The sequence below is a fragment of the Salvelinus alpinus genome, chromosome 4, assembly GCF_045679555.1.
Source record: "Salvelinus alpinus chromosome 4, SLU_Salpinus.1, whole genome shotgun sequence".
In the NCBI taxonomy this organism is placed as follows: domain Eukaryota; kingdom Metazoa; phylum Chordata; class Actinopteri; order Salmoniformes; family Salmonidae; genus Salvelinus; species Salvelinus alpinus.
In genome coordinates, this window is record NC_092089.1 from 81549420 (window position 1) to 81568399 (window position 18980).

Here is an 18980-nt window from a genome sequence, read left to right on the forward strand (position 1 = left end):
GTGGTGGCAGCTCACCCAGCTGTTACTTGAGTTATGACATCAGACATTACAGGACATCTACAGTCAATACTGCTTAGTTGTCTTAGATTCCAACTGCGGCCTGTTGGCAGCCTGTAGCCCCAGTGGGACTACAACAGTGGCCATAGGGCCCATTGAGCTGCATAAGGTTATTCAGTAGGGCTGTAGAGGGATGGCTGTATTGACCATAAAGCTATAGATCAGGGTTACCCCACTGTCGGCCTGTGGGTGGTTTATTAACCTTTTTTTAAATTATAATTGTTGGACATGCACTGCGTGCACAATTATTAGGCAAGTGAGTATTCTGTCTTATCTTTATTTCTATGCACATTTTCCAACTCCAAACCATATAAACCTGAATGCTTATTGGATTTAAACATTTTCTGATGATATGTATATGTGTAATGAGGGAGGGTGTGGCGAAAGTGAATAACACCTTATATCAAGTTGTGCATAATTACTAGGCAGCTTCATTATCTCAGGTAAAATGGCCCAAAAAATAAATTAAACTGACACTGAAAAGTAATTTTTTTTTAAATGCCTTTCAGACGGATGCAACACTCTTGAAATAGCTAAACCATTGAGGCGTGACCACCTGACAATCAAACATTTTGTTGTGAATAGTTAACTCAAATCAAATCAAAGTGTATTTGTCACGTGCGCCGAATACAACAGGTGTAGACCTTACAGTGAAATGCTTACTTACAGGCTCTAAACAATAGTGCAAAAAAGGTATTAGGTGAACAATAGGTAAGTAAAGAAATAAAACAACAGTAAAAAGACAGGCTATATACAGTAGCGAGGCTATAAAAGTAGCGAGGCTACATACAGACACCGGTTAGTCGGGCTGATTGAGGTAGTATGTGCATGTAGATATGGTTAAAGTGACTATGCATACATGATGAACAGAGAGTAGCAGTAGCGTAAAAGATGGGTTGGCGGGTGGTGGGTGGCGGGACACAATGCAGATAGCCTGGTTAGCCAATGTGCGGGAGCACTGGTTGGTCGGCCCAATTGAGGTAGTATGTACATGATTGTATAGTTAAAGGGACTATGCATATATGATAAACAGAGAGTAGCAGCAGCATAAAAATAGGGGTTTGGGGGGTGGGGGGCACGCAATGCAAATAGTCCGGGTAGCCATTTGATTACCTGTTCAGGAGTAATATGGCCTTGGGGTAAAACTGTTGAGAAGCCTTTTTGTCCTAGACTTGGCAATCCGGTACCGCTTGCCATGCGGTAGTAGAGAGAACAGTCTATGACTGGGGTGGCTGGGGTCTTTGACAATTTTTAGGGCCTTCCTCTGACACCGCCTGGTGTAGAGGTCCTGGATGGCAGGCAGCTTAGCCCCAGTGATGTACTGGGCCGTACTAACTACCCTCTGTAGTGCCTTGCGGTCAGAGGCCGAGCAATTGCCGTACCAGGCAGTGATGCAACCAGTCAGGATGCTCTCGATGTTGCAGCTGTAGAACCTTTTGAGGATCTCAGGACCCATGCCAAATCTTTTTAGTTTCCTGAGGGGGAATAGGCTTTGTCGTGCCCTCTTCACGGCTGTCTTGGTGTGTTTGGACCATTCTAGTTTGTTGTTGATGTGGACACCAAGGAACTTGAAGCTCTCAACCTGCTCCACTACAGCCCTGTCGATGAGAATGGGGGAGTGCTCAGTCCTCCTTTTCCTGTAGTCCACAATCATCTACTTAGTCTTGGTTACGTTGAGGGATAGGTTTTTATTCTGGCAAAACCCGGCCAGGTCTCTGACCTCCACCCTATAGGCTGTCTCGTCGTTGTCGGTGATCAGGCCTACCACTGTTGTGTCGTCTGCAAAGTTAATGATGGTGTTGGAGTCGTGCCTGGCCATGCAGTTGTGGGTGAACAGGGAGTACAGAAGGGGACTGAGCACACACCCCTGTGGAGCTCTAGTGTTGAGGATCAGCGTGGCAGATGTTTTGCTACCTACCTTCACCAACTGGGGGCTGCCCGTCAGGAAGTCCAGGATCCAGTTGCAGAGGGAGGTGTTTAGTCCCAGGATCGTTAGCTTAGTGATGAGTTTTGAGGGTGCTATGGTGTTGAGCTACGCTGAGCTGTAGTCAATGAATAGCATTCTCACATAAGTGTTCCTTTTGTCCAGGTGGGAAAGGGCAGTGTGGAGTGCAATAGAGATTGCATCATCTGTGGATCTGTTTGGGCAGTATGCAAATTGGAGTGGGTCTAGGGTTTCTGGGATAATGGTGTTGATGTGAGGCATTACCAACCTTTCAAAGCACTTCATGGCTACGGACGTGAGTGCTATGGGTCTGTAGTCATTTAGGCAGGTTGCCTTTCTTGGGCACAGGGACGATGGTGGTCTGCTTGAAACATGTTGGTATTACAGACTCAATCAGGGACATGTTGAAAATGTCAGTGAAGACACCTGCCAGTTGGTCAGCACATGCCGGAGCACATGTCCTGGTAATCTGTCTGGCCCCGCAGCCTTGTGTATGTTGACCTGTTTAAAGGTCTTACTCACGTCGGCTACGGAGAGCGTGATCACACAGTCGTCCAGAACAGCTGATGCTCTCATGCATGCCTCAGTGTTGCTTGCCTCAAAGCGAGCATAGAAGTAATTTAGCTCGTCTGATAGCCTCGTGTCACTGGGCAGCTCGCGGCTGTGCTTCCCTTTGTAGTCTGTAATAGTTTGCACTTATCGATAAAGTCAGTGACTGATGTGGTTTACTCCTCAATGCCATCGGAAGAATCCCGGAACATGTTCCAGTCTGTGATAGCAAAACAGTCCTGTAGTTTAGCATCTGCTTCATCTGACCACTTTTTTATAGACCGAGTCACTGGTGCTTCCTGCTTGAATTTTTGCTTGTAAGCAGGAATTAGGAGGATAGAGTTGTGGTCGGATTTATCATATGGAGGACGAGAGAGAGCTTTGCACGCGTCTCTGTGTGTGGAGTACAGGTGATCTAGAATTTTTTTCCCTCTGGTTGCACATTTAACATGTTGATAAAAATTAGGTAGAACTGATTTAAGTTTCCCTGCATTAAAGTCTCCGGCCACTAGGAGCGCCGCCTCTGGGTGAGTGGTTTCCTGTTTGCTTATTTCCTTATACAACTGACTGAGTGCGGTCTTAGTGCCAGCATCTGTCTGTGGTGGTAAATAAACAGCCACTAAAAGTATAGCTGAAAACTCTCTAGGCAAGTAGTGTGGCCTGCAATTTATCACAATATACTCTACTTCAGGCGAGCAAAATCTAGAGACTTCCTTAGATTACGTGCATCAGCTGTTGTTTACCAATATGCACAGACCGCCCCCCTCGTCTTACCGGATTGTGCTGTTCTATCTTGCCGGTGCAGTGTATATCCCGCTAGCTGAATATCCATGTCATCATTCAGCCACTATTCCTTGAAACATAGGATATTACAGTTTTTGATGTCAAATTGCTAGGATATTTGTGATCGTACCTTGTCTAATTTATGATCCAATGATTGCACGTTGGCGAGTAGTATTGAAGGTAATGGCAGCTTTCCCACTCGCCTTCTCCGGGTCCTGACCAGGCATCCGGCTCCTTGTCCTCTGTACCTGCGTCGCTTCCTCTTGCAAATAACTGGGATGTCGGCCCTGTGGGGTGTTTGGAGAATGTCTTGTGCGTCCTCCTTGTTGTAGAAAAAATCTTTGTCTATTCCGAGGTGAGTGATCACTGTCCTGATATCCAGAAGCTCTTTTTTTGCCGTAAGATACGGTTGCAGAAACATTATGTACAAAATAAGTTGCAAAAAACCCCACATAATAGCACAATTGATTGGGTGCCCGTAAAACTGCTGTCATTTCTTCCAGCGCCATTTTAACTGGGGCGCAAAGAATGCATGGAGGAAAAAAAATTGCAAATTAACTGCAAAAGACTTGAGAAGTATTAAACGTCAAGCTACCAGGAACCCATTATCCTCCAGTGCCATCATATTCCAGAACTGCAACCTACCTGGAGTGTTCAGAAGTACAAGGTGTCAAGTACTCAGAGACACGGCCAAGGTCAAGAAGACTGAAACACGACCACCACTGAATACGATTCACAAGTTGAAGCGTCAAGATTGGGCAAAGAAATACCCGAAGAAAGATTTTTCCTAGGTTTTATGGACAGATGACATGAGAGTGACTCTTGATGGACCAGATGGACATGCTTGTGGCTTGATCAGTAATGGTCACAGGGCACCACTTCGAGTCAGGCGCCAGAAAGGTGGAGGAGGGGTACTGGTATGGGCTGCTATCATTAAGGATGAGGTAGTTGGACCTTTTCGGGTTGAAAATGGACTGAAACTCAACTCCCAAACCTACTGCCAGGTTCTGGAAGATACTTTCTTTAGCAGTAGTACAGGAAGAAGTCCTCAGCATTCAAGGCCATGATCTTTATGCAGGACAATACTCCATCACATGCATCCAAGTACTACAGCCAGGGCCTCAAAGATGCCCGAATAATGACCTGGCCCCCTTCCTCACCTGACTTGGGCTCTTCTCAAATGTGAGATTTACAGTGAGGGAAGACAATACACCTCTTTAAACAGCATTTGGGAGGCTGTGGATGCTGCTTCAGCGAAAGTTGATCGTGAACAGATCAAGAAACTGACAGACTTTGTGGATGGAAGGCTCCTGGCAGTTATTGAAAAGAAGGGTGGCTATATTGGTCACTGAATATTTTTGAAAGGCCAAAAATGTTATTTAATTGTCATTTTGTGTTACTTATTTGTTACACTTTCTCAAAAAATGTTGAATAAACAAGTGAGTTGGGAGAAATCATTTTTGTAATTTGGTTGCCTAATAATTCTGCACACTATTAGTTGCCTAATAATTGTGCACACTTATATATTCCCCCGAGAAAGACAAAACTCACTTTTCCTTTGTTAAACATTCAGGTTTGAGGTTCAATAACATTTTGAATTGACTGAGAGCATTGTGTTTGTTCAACAATAAAACAACAGGATATCAGCTCCAATGATTTTAATTTATGAAATCTGTTCCCAAGGATTCCCACACATAATAGAGAGACACGTGATCGTATACAAATGTAAGCAAGTTTTGATTTTAGCCAATCTGTTTGGGCTTCTTGCAGTCAATTTGCAGTATACAAATCATTTGTAATTATGCTTACATTTTAGTAATTTAGTAGACGCTCTTATCCAGAGCTACTTACATTATCAACTAAGGTTAAGTGCCTTGCTCAAGCGCACATCTTCAGATGTTTCACCTAGTCGGCTCGAACCAGTGACCTTTCAATTACTGGCCCTGTGCTCTTAACCCGCTAGGCTACCTGCAGACCCTGCCTGTTCCGTCCCCGTGACCATCCGCTCAAGAGAAATATCGGTCCGCGGCTGAATCTATATTGTATATTATGTAGAGAAGGAGATGTCTGGCAGCACATTGAGGCTGGAGCCTCTGGTCGTGTTCTAGAGGGCTCTGCCCTCCCTCCTCCAGGCCTCCCACCCTCTCTATACCCAGCCCTCCCTCCCTTTACCCAGCCCTCCCTCCCACCCTCCCTTTACCCAGCCCTCCCTCCCTCTACCCAGCCCTCGCTCCCCTCAGCCCTCCCACCCTACCTTTACCCAGCCCTCCCTCCCTCTACCCAGCCCTCCCTCCCCTCAGCCCTCCCACCCACCCTCCCTCCCCCCAGCCCTCCCACACTCCCCTTTACCCAGCCCTCACTCCCTTCATCCAGCCCTCCCTCCCCTCAGCCCTCCCACCTTCCCTTTACCCAGCCCTCCATCCCCCTAGCCCTCCCACCCTCCCTTTAGCCATCCCTCCCTCCCTCTACCCAGCCCTTCCTCCCCCCAGCCCTCCCACCCCATCCTCCACCCAGCCCTCTTTCCACCTAGCACCCACTCTGCTGGGGGGATGTTTACCCTGGAAAACAGAGGGAGGGGAGAAAGGGAAGAGAAGAGGAGGAAAGAGAGGGAGGATGGATGTGATGTGTTGACAGCCAGGAGGTATCTACAGTGAAATGCCAAATGTTTTATTCCTGGCTGGACATTTTATTGATAGGCAGCATGAAATGTAATTACCTTCAACAAATCTCTGGGAAGCTGATTGGTTAACATGGAGATACAGGACTGTTGGATGTTTGTGTGTGTGTGTATGTGTGTGTTTGGGTGACTCTTCATATCTCTGGGACTGCAGGCAGAGGCTGTGTGACGATCTATCATGTGACTGGAGAAAGAGAGAGAGAGAGAGATGAAGAGGGAGAGAAAGAGATGGCGCCAGTGGGAGAGGGAAGAGGGATAGATAGGGGGGAGAGAGAGAGACCTTGTGTGGCTGGAGAGAAGACAGTTCTCTGCTGACGTTTCTGTTCAGGAGACTCCTGCTCTGTCTCTGTCTCTAGACAGTTTTACCTCTGGCTGGAAGAGGCCTGTTTCACACGAAAGATGGTGTGTGTTTATCTTAAAATCCCTGAGAAGAAACAGAGTGTAAATAATCTCTGTTATCATGCATCGCTCTACTTCACACCTCTTATGCCCACTGGCTCTGAATGGAAGCTCGCACACACACACACACACACACACCCACCACACACACACACACACACACACACACACACACACACACACACACACACACACACACACACACACACACACACACACACACACACACACACACACACACACACACACACACACACACACACACACACACACACACACATACACACACACACATACACACACACACACACACACAGACTGGAAGGAAAAATAAAAATTCAGCAGTGAAATGAAAACAGGCTGGTCTTGATCAAACCAGATCTTATTTTCTTGATGTGCACCCGGAGCCTGGTTTGGCTCCTATCATCTGTCATGTTCATGAATAAATATGGTGCAGAAATCTTTTATTTACCAAGAGTGAAAATTATTCTCTGTGCTCATAATGTGTGTGACAGTCAGGAGTGTTTTACATAATTCATCAGCAGTGTGCTCATTTCCTCAGTTCAGGGTAGTGGCAGTTATGAATCAGCTCATCTGCCGCATAGGGGCCAATGACAGAGCTCTGCCGTGGGCCTCTCTCTCCAACCAGAGCTCTGCCGTGGGCCTTTCTTCCCAACCCAGGGCTGAACCCCACTATTACCCTGTCTGATGCCCACCAAAGAGCTCCCTAGTGGGCCTCTCATCCAGTCCTGAGACCAGAGCTGAACCCCACTATTACCCTATCTGACGCCCATCAGAGAGCTCTGTGGTGGGCCTCGACCCAGCCCTGAGACCAGAGCTGAATCCCACTATGACCCTGTCTGAGGCCCATCAGAGAGCTCTGTGGTGGGCCTCTCACCCAGCACAGACCAGAGCTGCCACTTAGACTGGCATTCAGTAGACACTGTGTCCGCTGTACCTCCCTCCCTCCTCTATCTCTCCTCCTGCCATCATTTCACCTCTCCTCCGCCTCGCTAGGCAGGAGTCATCATCACCCAGGCAACAGGGTCCCTCATCACTTTCGGCATGAATACCAGAAATGAGGTCATTAACAGGCAGGTGGGTGGGCAGACGCATGTGTGTATGAGTGCACCCAGCTGTAGTCTACATCAATACCTGTGAAATCTCCTGTGTTTCCTGGTCTTCTCTCTTTCTTTATCTCTCTCTCTCTCTCTCTCTCTTTGACTACAGACAGGAAGATCAAAGGTCAGCCAATCAGTAGCAGAGAGGAGAGTCAGTAGAAGCTCATGTAGCTCTACTTTAAACATGTATGATGTTTGTTTGTTCCTTTCAAATCAAATCAAATGTTATTTGTCACATGCACTGAACAGGTGTAGGTAGACCTTACTGTTAAATGCTTACTTACAAGCCCTAAACCAACAATGAAGATCAAGAAATAGAGTTAATAAAATAAATAAACTAAAGTTTAAAAAAAACTATCACAAGGTAACACAAGAAATGTACATAACAATAACGAGGCTATACACAGGGGGTACTGGTACTGAGTGCGGGGGTACAGGTTAATCGAGGTAATTTGTAAAGTGACTATGCATAGATAATAAACAGCGAGTAGCAGCAGTGTGAAAACAAAAAGGGGGGGTTCTAATGTAAGTAGTCTGGGTGGCCATTTGATTAGTTGAGTTGTTCAGCAGTCTTATGGCTTGGGGGTAGAAGCTGTTAAAGAACCTTTTGGTCCTAGACTCGGCGCTCCAGTACTGCTTGCCGTGTGGTAGCAGAGAGAACAGTCTATGACTTGGGTCTTTGACAATTTTTTGGGCCTTCCTCTGACACTAGTATATAGGTCCTGGATGTCAGGAAGCTTGGCACCAGGGATGTACTGGGCCGTACGCACTACCCTCTGTAGTGCCTTATGGTCAGATGCTGAGCAGTTGCCATACCAGGCGGTAATGCAACCGGTCAGGATGCCCTCGCTGGTGCAACTGTTGCAACTGCAACTTTTTGAGGATCTGGGGACCCATGACACATCTTTTCAGTCTCCTGAGGGGGAAAAGGTGTTGTCGTGCCCTCTTCACAACTGTCTTGGCGTGTTTGGACCATGATAGTTTGTTGGTGATGTGGACACCAAGGAACTTGAAATTCTCGACCCGCTCCACTTCAGTCCCATCAATGTTAATGGGGGCCTGTTCGGCCCTCCTTTTCCTATAGTCCACAATCAGCTCCTTTGTCTTGCTCACATTGAGAAAGAGGTTTTTGGCCTGGCACCACACTCCAGGTCTCTGATCTCCCTATAGGCTGTCTCATTGTTGATGGTGATCAGGCTACCACTGTTGTGTCGTCAGCAAACTTAATGATGGTGTTAGAGTCGTGCTTGGACACGCAGTCGTGGGTGAACAGGGAGTACAGGAAGGGACTAAGCACGCACCCCTGAGGGGCCCCAGTGTTGAGGATCAGCGTGGCAGATGTGTTGTTGCCTACCCTTACCACCTTACCACCTGAGAGCGTGATCACACAGTCGTCCAGAACAGCTGGTGGTCTCATGCATGCTTCAGTGTTTCTTGCCTCAAAGTGAGCATAAAAGACATTTAGGTCGTCTGGCAGGCTCCCGTCACTGGGCAGGTCGTGGCTGGCTTTCCCTTTGTAGTCCATAATAGTTTTCGAGCCCTGCCATATCCGACGAGCATCAGAGCCGGTGTAGTACGATTCAATCTTAGTCCTGTATTGATGCTTTGCCTGTTTGATGGTTTGTCTGAGGGCATAGCAGGATGTCTTATAAGTGTCCGGATTAGTGTTCTGCTCCTTGAAAGCGGAAGCTCTAGCCTTTAGCTCGATGCAGATGTTGCCTGTAATCCATGGCTTCTGGTTGGGAAATGTACGTACTGTCACTGTGGGGACGACATCGTCGATGCACTTATTGATTAAGCTGGTGACTGAGGTGGTATACTCTTCAATGCCATTGGATAAATCCCGGAACATATTCCAGTCTGTGCTAGCAAAACAGTTCTGTAGCGTAGAATCTGCGTCATCTGACCACTTCTGTATTGAGCGAGTCACTGGTAATTCCTGCTTTAGTTTTTGCTTGTAAACAGGAATCAGGAGGATAGAATTATGGTCAGATTTGTCAAACGGAGTGCGAGGGAGAGCTTTGTATGCGTCTCTGTGTGTGGAGTAAAGGTGTTCTAGATTAGATTTTTTCTGGTTGCACATGTGACATGCTGGTAGAAATTAGGTAAAGCAGATTTAAGTTTCCCTGCATTAAAGTCCCTGGCCACTAGGAGCACCGCTTCTGGATGAGCATTTTCTTGTTTGCTTATGGCCTTATACAGCTCGTTGAGTGCGGTCTTAGTGCCAGCATCGGTTTGTGGTGGTAAATAGACGGCTACGAATAATATAGATGTGACCTCTCTTGGTAGATAGTGTGGTCTACAGCTTTTCATGAGGTATTTTACCTCAGGTGAGCAATACCTAGTGACTTCTTTAATATTAGGCATCGCGCACCAGCAGTTTTTGACAAATAACGTAGCTGCTCTGTCCTGCCGAAAAACAGAGAAGCCAGCCAGCTCTATATAATCCATGTCATCATTCAGCCAAGTGTCGGTGAAACATAAGATATTACAGTTTTTAATGTCCCGTTGGTAGGATATTCTTAATCGTAGATCGTCCAGTTTGTTTTCTAATGATTGCAAGTTGGCCAATAATACCGAGGTTAGTGGTGGTTTACTCACTTGCCAACGAGTTCTCACAAGGCACCCAGACATCCGCCCCCTGTCTTTCTGTCTTTTTTTCACACGAATGACAGGGATGGGGGGCCTGGTAGCCCGGAAGCAGTATATCCTTTGCGTCAGACTCATTAAAGAAAATATATTTGTCCTGTTCGAGGTGAGTAATCGCTGTTCTGATGTACAGAAACTCTTTTCAGTCATAAGAGACGGTAGCAGCAACATTATGTACTAAATAAGTTACAAAAAATTTGAAAAAACAAACAACATAGCAAAGTTTGTTAGGAGCCAGTAAAACGATAGCCATCCCCTCCTTTGCCATTGCCCATTCATCAGAGCATGGATTCAGTTATTTATAGACTGGTTGTGTGTCACCATTGATGACAGAAACCTCCGCAAAGTGTTCATGGAGAAACACACAATGTCAAACGAAACATGAAAATGGCAACATGTGCTGAACTGGTGTGAGTGGAAATGTTGTATTTAAATGTGTGTGTTGTTGTGTGCTTCATCTAGATTTCGACCAGGGCCTTGGCATGATGACAGGCATCGCTCCCATGATGCCCGGCCTCGGCATGGTGCCCCCACCCCCCCTCCCCCCTGATCTGCCCATCATCAAGGAAATCATTCACTGCAAGAGCTGCACACTCTTCCCCCCCAACCCCAGTAAGTCTATTTACCTCTTACCCCAGGAAGTCTATTTACCTCTTACCCCAGGAAGTCTATTTACCTCTTACCCCAGGAAGTCTATTTACCTCTTACCCCAGGAAGTCTATTTACCTCTTACCCCAGTAAGTCTATTTACCACTTACCCCAGGAAGTCTATTTAACTCTTACCCCAGGAAGTCTATTTACCTCTTACCCCAGGAAGTCTATTTACCTCTTACCCCAGGAAGTCTATTTACCTCTACTAGATGAGGAATATACTGTACCTGCCTAACCACTAAGCCGTTATATCCATTCTCTATGAGATCACTTACCCAGGAAGTACAACAACCTTATTGTTGCATTTAACACATTCTTAAGGCAGGAACACACCAATAGCATTTGTCGGTATGATCAGAGTACCGGTTGTAATTTGTGAACCGAGTGCGAAACAATTTTCCATGTGGAATAGTGATTTTTTTTTTGTCAGTCAGACGTCCATGGTCTCTAAAAAACAGTGCGCTGAACAAACAGCTGACAACGGCAGATCAACATTTGGTGTGGTCCTATACTCTAAACATTTTATCTGACATGAAAAATATGACTGCACCCTTCCCCCGTCTACCTTCAATCAAATGTATTTATAAAGTGATGTACAGAAACCCAGCCTAAAACCCCAAACAGCAAGCAATGCAGATGTAGAAGCACAGTGGCTAGGAAAAACTCCCTAGAAAAGCCAGAACCTAGGAAGAAGCCTAGAGAGGAACCAGGCTCTGAGGGGTGGCCAGTCCTCTTCTGGCTGTGCCGGGTGGAGATTATAAAAGAACATGGCCAAGAGGTTCAAACGTTCATAGATGACCAGCATGGTCAGATAATAATAATCACAGTGGTTGTAGAGGGTGCATCAGGTCAGCACCTCAGGAGTAAATGTCAGTTGGCTTTTCATAGCAGATCATTCAGTTAGAGACAGCAGGTGCGGTAGAGAGAGAGTCCAAAACAGCAGGTCTGGGACAAGGTAGCACGTCCAGGGAACAGGTTCCATAGCCGCAGGCAGAGCAGTTGAAACTGGAGCAGCAGCATGACCAGGTGGACTGGGGAGCAAGGAGTCATCAGGCCTGGTAGTCCTGAGGCATGGTCCAAGGACTCAGGTCCTCCGATAGAAAGAGAGAGAGAAAGAGAGAAAAAGAGAGAGAGAGAATTAGAGGGAGCATACTTAAATTCACACAGGACACCGGATAAGAGAGGAGAAATACTCCAGATATAACAGACTGACCCTAGCCCCCCGACACATAAACTATTGCAGCATAAATACTGGAGGCTGAGACAGGAGGGGTCGGGAGACACTGTGGCCCTGTCCAACAATACCCCCGGACAGGGCCAAACAGGCAGGATAAAACCCCACCCACTTTGCCAAAGCACAGGCACAACACCACTAGAGGGATATCTTCAACCACCCCATGAAGATCTCCCACGTGTGAACCCGAGGGGGGCGCCAACCCGGACAGGAAGATCACGTCAGTGACTCAACCCACTCAAGTGACGCACCCCTCCTAGGCATGGCATGGAAGAGCACCAGTGAGCCAGTGACTCAGCCCCCGTAATATGGTTAGAGGCAGAGCATTCCAGTGGATATAGGGGAACCATCCAGGCAGAGACAGCAAGGGTGGTTCCTCGCTCCAGTGTCTTTCCGTTCACCTTCACACCCCTGGGCCAGACTACACTGAATCATAGGACCTACTGAAGAGATGAGTCTTCAATAAGGACTTAAAGGTCGAGACCGAGTCTGCGTCTCTCACATGGATAGGCAGACCATTCCATCAAAATGGAGCTCTATAGGAGAAAGCCCTGCCTCCAGCTGTTTGCTTAGAAATTCTAGGGACAGTAAGGAGGCCTGCATCTTGTGACTGTAGCGTACGTGTAGGTATGTGTGGCAGGACCAAATCGGAAAGATAGTTAGGAGCAAGCCCATGTAATTTTTTTCTTTCTTTTTTCTTTCATCTTTATTTAACCTGGTAGGCTAGTTGAGAACAAGTTCTCATTTACAACTGCGACCTGGCCAAGATAAAGCAAAGCAGTGCGACACAAACAACAACACAGAGTTACACATGGGATAAACAAACGTACAGTCAATAACACAATAGAAAAAAAATATATATACAGTGTGTGCAAATGTAGTAAGATTAGGGAGGTAAGGCAATAAATAGGCCATAGTGGTGAAATAATTACAATTTAGCAATTAAACACTGGAGTGATAGATGTGCAGAAGATGAATGTGCAAGTAGAGATACAAGGGTTCAAAGGAGAAAAAAATACATAACAATTTGGGGATGAGGTAGTTGGGTGGGCTATTTACAGATGGACTGTGTACAGGTGCAATGATCGGTAAGCTGCTCTGACAGCTGATGCTTAAAGTTAGTGAGGGGGATATAAGACTTCAGTGATTTTTGCAATTCGTTCCAGTCATTGGCAGCAGAGAACTGGAAGGAAAGGCGGCCAAATGAGGAGTTGGCATTGAGGATGACCAGTGAAATATACCTGCTGAAGCGCGTGCTAAGGGTGGGTGCTGCTATGGTGACCAGTGAGCTGAGATAAGGCGGGGCTTTACCTAGCAAAGACTTATAGATGACCTGGAGCCAGTGGGTTTGGCGACGAATATGAAGCGAGGACCAGCCAATGAGATCATACAGGTCGCAGTGGTTGGTAGTATATGTAGCTTTGGTGACAAAACGAATGGTACTGTGATAGACTACATCCAATTTGCTGAGTAGAGTGTTGGAGGCTATTTTGTAAATGACATGGCCGAAGTCGAGGATTGGTAGGATAGTCAGTTTTACGAGGGTATGTTTGGCAGGATGAGTGAAGGATACTTTGTTGTGAAATTGGAAGCCGATTCTAGATTTAATTTTGGATTGGAGATGTTTAATATGAGTCTGGAAGGAGAGTTTAAAGTCTAGCCAGACACCTAGGTATTTGTAGGTGTCCACATATTCTAGGTCTGTATAGGTCTGTAACAGTTTGCGTCTAGAGTCTCCCCCTTTGAAGAGGGGGATGACCGCGGCAGCTTTCCAATCTTTTGGGATCTCAGACGATACAAAAGAGAGTTTGAACATGCTAGTAATAGGGGTTGCAACAACTGCGGTGGATAATTTAAGAAAGAGAGGGTCCAGATTGTCTAGCCGAGCTGATTTGTAGGGGTCCAATTTGTAAGTCGCTCTGGATAAGAGCGTCTGCTAAATGACTTAAATGTAATGTAAATGTCCAGATTTTGCAGCTCTTTCAGAACATCAGCTATCTGGATTTGTGTGAAGGTGAAATGGGGGAGGCTTGGCCAAGTTGCTGTGGGGGATGCAGATCTGTTAACCAGGGTAGGGGTAGCCAGGTGGAAAGCATGGCCAGCCGTAGAAAAATGCTTCTTGAAATTCTTGATTATCGTAGATTTATCGGTGGTGACAGCGTTTCCTAGCCTCAGTGCAGTGGGCAGCTGGGAGGAGGTGTTCTTATCTCCATGGACTTTACGGTGTCCCAAAACTTTTTAGAATTTGTACTACAGGATGCAAATTTCTGTTTGAAAAAGCTAGCCTTTGCTTTCCTAACTGACTGTGTATATTGGTTCTTAACCTCACTAGGGTACGATGAGAGATGAGAGAGGTTTCGTCTCTGGAGGGACCAGTTAACCTCTCTAGGGTATGTGGGACGGTAGCGTCTCACCTCGTCAACAGCAAGTGAAACTGCAGGGCGCCAAATTCAAAACAACAGAAATCCCATAATTAAAATTCCTCAAACATACAAGTATTTTACACAATTTTAAAGATAAACTTGTTGTAAATCCAGCCTCAGTGTCCGATTTCAAAAAGGCTTTACGACGAAAGCAAACCAAACGATTATGTTAGGTCAGAGCCAAGTCACAGAAAAACACAGCCATTTTTCCAGCCAAAGAGAGGAGTCACAAAAAGCAGAAATATAGATCAAAATAATCACTAACCTTTCATGATCTTCATCAGATGACACTCATAGGACTTCATGTTACACAATACCTGTATGTTTTGTTCGGTAAAGTTCATATTTATATCCAAAAATCGGAGTTTTCATTGACGCGTTATGTTCAGTAGTTCCAAAACATCCGGTGATTTTGCAGAGAGCCACATAAATTTACAGAAATAGTCATCATAAATGTTGATGAAAATACAAGTGCTATACATGGAATTTTAGATCCACTTCTCCTTAATGCAACCGCTGTGTCAGATTTCAAAAAAACTTCACGGAAAAAGCAAACCATGCAATAATCTGAGTACGGCGCTCAGACGATAAATCAAGCCAAAAAGATATCCGCCATGTTGGAGTCAACAGAAGTCAGAAATAGCATTATAAATATTCACTTACCTTTGATGATCTTCATCAGGAATCCCAGTTCCACAATAAATGTTTGTTTTGTTCGATAATGTCCATCATTTATGTCCAAATTACTCCTTGTTGTTCGCGCGTTCAGTACACAATCTAAACTCACGACGCACGGGCAAGTCCAGCGGAAAGTACGGACGAAAAGTTCAAAAAGTTCCGTTACAGTCTGTAGAAACATGTCAAACGACGTATAGAATCAATCTTTAGGATGTTTTTAACATAAATCTTTTGTCTTCAGAAATGCGATGGAACGCAGCTAACTCTCACATGAACTCGCATGGTCAATGCATGGTCAGCTCGTGGCACTCTGGGAGAGACCTTACTCAATCTCCTCTCATTCGCCCACACTTCACAGTAGAAGCATCAAACAAGGTTCTAAAGACTGTTGACATATAGTGGAAGCCTTAGGAAGTGCAACATGACCCCATTTCCACTGTATCTTGGATAAGCAAAGAGTTGAAAACCTACAAACCTCAGATTTCCCACTTCCTGGTTGGATTTCTTCTCAGGTTTTTGCCTGCCATATGAGTTATGTTATACTCACAGACATCATTCAAACAGTTTTAGAAACTTCAGAGTGTTTTCTATCCAAATATACTAATAATATGCATATCCTAGGATCTGGGCCTGAGTAGCAGGCAGTTTACTCTGGGCATGCTTTTCATCCGGACGTGAAAATACTGCCCCCTACCCCAAAGAAGTTAAGCCAGGTGAGGTCTCCGCATGTGTGTGGGGTGGGACAAAAGAGCTATCTAAGGCATTTTAAGCAGAACTGAGGGCTCTACAGTGAAATAAAACAATAAGAACTAGCCAAGACAGCAGTAGACAAGGCATATTGACATTAGAGAGAGGCAAAAAGCAATCACAGGTGTTGATCAGGAGAGCTAAGACAACAATGGGTAAATGGCGATGAATGGATAGAGCGGGTCAGTTAGGTACATACAGGACCTGAGTTCGAGGCTGGGGCCGACAGGTAAACAAAATGAGGTACCGTGTTATTGAAACTGTCCAGGGTGCATCAGCTGTGTAGCCGAGTGATCATAGGGTCAAAAGAGCAGCAACAGGTGAGTCAGGGTACCATTCGGTAGCCACTACTACGCTAGGCGAGCATGGGACACAGCATTCAGAAAAGCTAGCGGGCCAGGGATAGTAGATGGTTCTTCGGCAACATCGTAACAGAATAGCCTGTTGAGACCCATCGGGCGATCACGTCGGCAGTCCAGTCATGACGTACCGGCGGGGCTCCGTGTCAACAATATAGGGTCGAGGCCAATTGGCATAGGAGGTATTGTAACCTTAGAATTAGTTGGTATATGGGCCTAGCTCGAGGCTAGCTCAAGGCTAGCTGGTGCTTGCTTGGGGACAGAGGCGTTAGCTAACAGTAGCCACTTGTTTGCAGCTAGCTAGCTGCGATGATCCGGTGTAATGATCCAGAGCAGCAGGAATCCGCTGATATGACAGAGAGAAGCAGTCCGATATGCTCTGGGTTGATATTGAGCTGTGCAGACTGGCAGGTGTTGTCCGAGCTAAGGCTGGCTGATGACAGGGAAAAATGTGAAGGCCGGTAGCCGTGGCTAACAAAGACTAGTAGCTAGTTAGCTGGCTAGCTCCTGATGGAAGTTCCAGTTATAAGGAATAAAAATAGCCGATCCGTACCACATTGGGTGAGGCGGGTTACATTAAAGTATATTTAGTTCGTAAATAGAATGTGAGACTAAGATATATATATGAAAAAGACTGGCTATTTACACGGGATAAGACACGGGAACAAGACAAAAACAAATACACATGTCCTACTGCAACGCCATCTTGGATTTTTAGTAATTCTTTAAGTAATGCTTTGTAGGTTAGCAGTAAAACCTTGAAATCAGCCCTAGCCTTAACAGGAAGCCAGTGTAGAGAGGCTAGCACTGGAGTAATTTGATCACATTTTGGGGTTCTAGTCAAGATTCTAGCAGCTGTGTTTAGCACCAACGGATGTCTATTTAGTGCTTTATCCGGTAGACGGAAAGTAGAGCATTGCAGTAGTCTAATCTAGAAGTGACAAAAGCATGGATACATTTTTCTACATCATTTTTGGACAGAAAGTTTCAGATTTTTGCAATGTTAAGAAGATGGAAAAAAGCTGTCCTTGAAATATTCTTGATATGTTCGTCAAAAGAGAGATCAGGGTACAGAGTAACACCGAGGTCCTTCACAGTTTTATTTGTGATGACTATACAGCCATCATGATTAATTGTCAGATCCAACAGAAGATCTCTTTGTTTCTTGGGACCTACAACTAGCATCTCTGTTTTGTACGAGTTTAAAAGTAAAAAAAAAATCCTCTGTATGTCTGAAACACAGGCTTCCAGGGAGGGCAATTTTGGGGCTTCACCATGTTTCATCGAAATGTACAGCTGTGTATTGTCCCCATAGCAGTGAAAGTTAACATTATGTTTCCAAATGACATCACCAAGAGGTAAAATATATAGTGAAAACAATAGTGGTCCTTAAACGGAACCTTGAGGAACACCGAAATGTACAGTTGATTTGTCAGAAGACAAACCATCAACAGAGACAAACTGATATATTTCCGACAGATAAGATCTAAACCAGGCCAGAACTTGTCCGTGTAGACCAATTTGGGTTTCCAATCTCTCCAAAAGAATGTGGTGATCGATGGAATCAAAAGCAGCACTAAGGTCTAGGAGCACGAGGAGAGATGCAGAGCCTTGGTCTGACGCCATTAAAAGGTAATTTACTACCTTCACTGGTGCAGTCTCAGTGCTACCTCCTCTATTACCTGAGTGCTGACTATGACTGAAACCAGCTCAGGGTTCATCTCTCTCCTCACAGTTCATTTATGCAGCCATAAGCCTTCTCTTCCTCTCTCCTGCATTGTAAATGCCAATATTGACGCCAGTGGTCTGGTCTAAAATGCAAGGGAATGAAAAGGTGTCAAGGTCTCTCTGTAACTGATCTGGCCCAGGGAAGTTCTGCAGGGCCTTATCGTCTCCACATTACAATTCTGACAGCTTATAAACTCTCCAGCCTAGCAGTAGGTGTTATGGGTACACACACATTCTAAACAGACACACATGCACACGTACACACACACATGCACACATGCACGCCCACCCACCCACCCACCCACCTTAACACACACAGACACACCTCGCAGACACACATGGATAGCACCAGACAGCTAAAAAGCCGCTCAGGAATGGATTGTTTGACACTGTTGCTTGTGTGAGACTCACTGGATATAGAGGGAGACACTGATCTACATTCACATCTCCTCAGAGAGAAAGAGCGAGAGAGGGAGAGGGAGAGGGAGAGGGAGAGGGAGAGTGAGAGGGAGGGGAGGGAAGGGGGAATAGGGAAAGAGGTGGAGAGGGAGAGAGAGAAGTGGGAGAAAGAGATAAAGAGGGGGAGAGATAGAGAGAGAGATGGGGGAGGGAGGGAGACAGGGCAAGGGGGAAAAGAGAGGGAGATGGAGGGAGAGAGAAAGCGAGAGAGGTATAGAGAGAGAGTGGGAGAGAAACAGTGAGGGGTAAGAGAGAGAGAGAGGGGGGGGAGAGAGAGAGAGATAGTGGGAGGGAAGGGGAGATAGAGAGACTTGTGAGTGGAGTGTTTACCGTACATTTTTTTTGTTTATTTTACTTTTGTTTATTATCTAGTTCACTTGCTTTGGCAATGTAAACATCTGTTTCACATGCCAATAAAGCCCCTTAAATTGAAATGTAATTGAATCGAGAGAAGAGGGGGGGTGGAGGGGGAGGGAAGGGGAAGAGAGAGAGAGGGGGAGAGGGAGAGAGAGAAGGGGGAG

The 18980-nt window shown here is 45.8% G+C and overlaps 1 pseudogene; it reads left to right on the forward strand.

Annotated features, from left to right (window-relative positions):
- LOC139574526 (ecto-NOX disulfide-thiol exchanger 2-like) overlaps positions 1-18980 on the forward strand; it is a 395743-nt pseudogene that overhangs the window by 203038 nt on the left and 173725 nt on the right.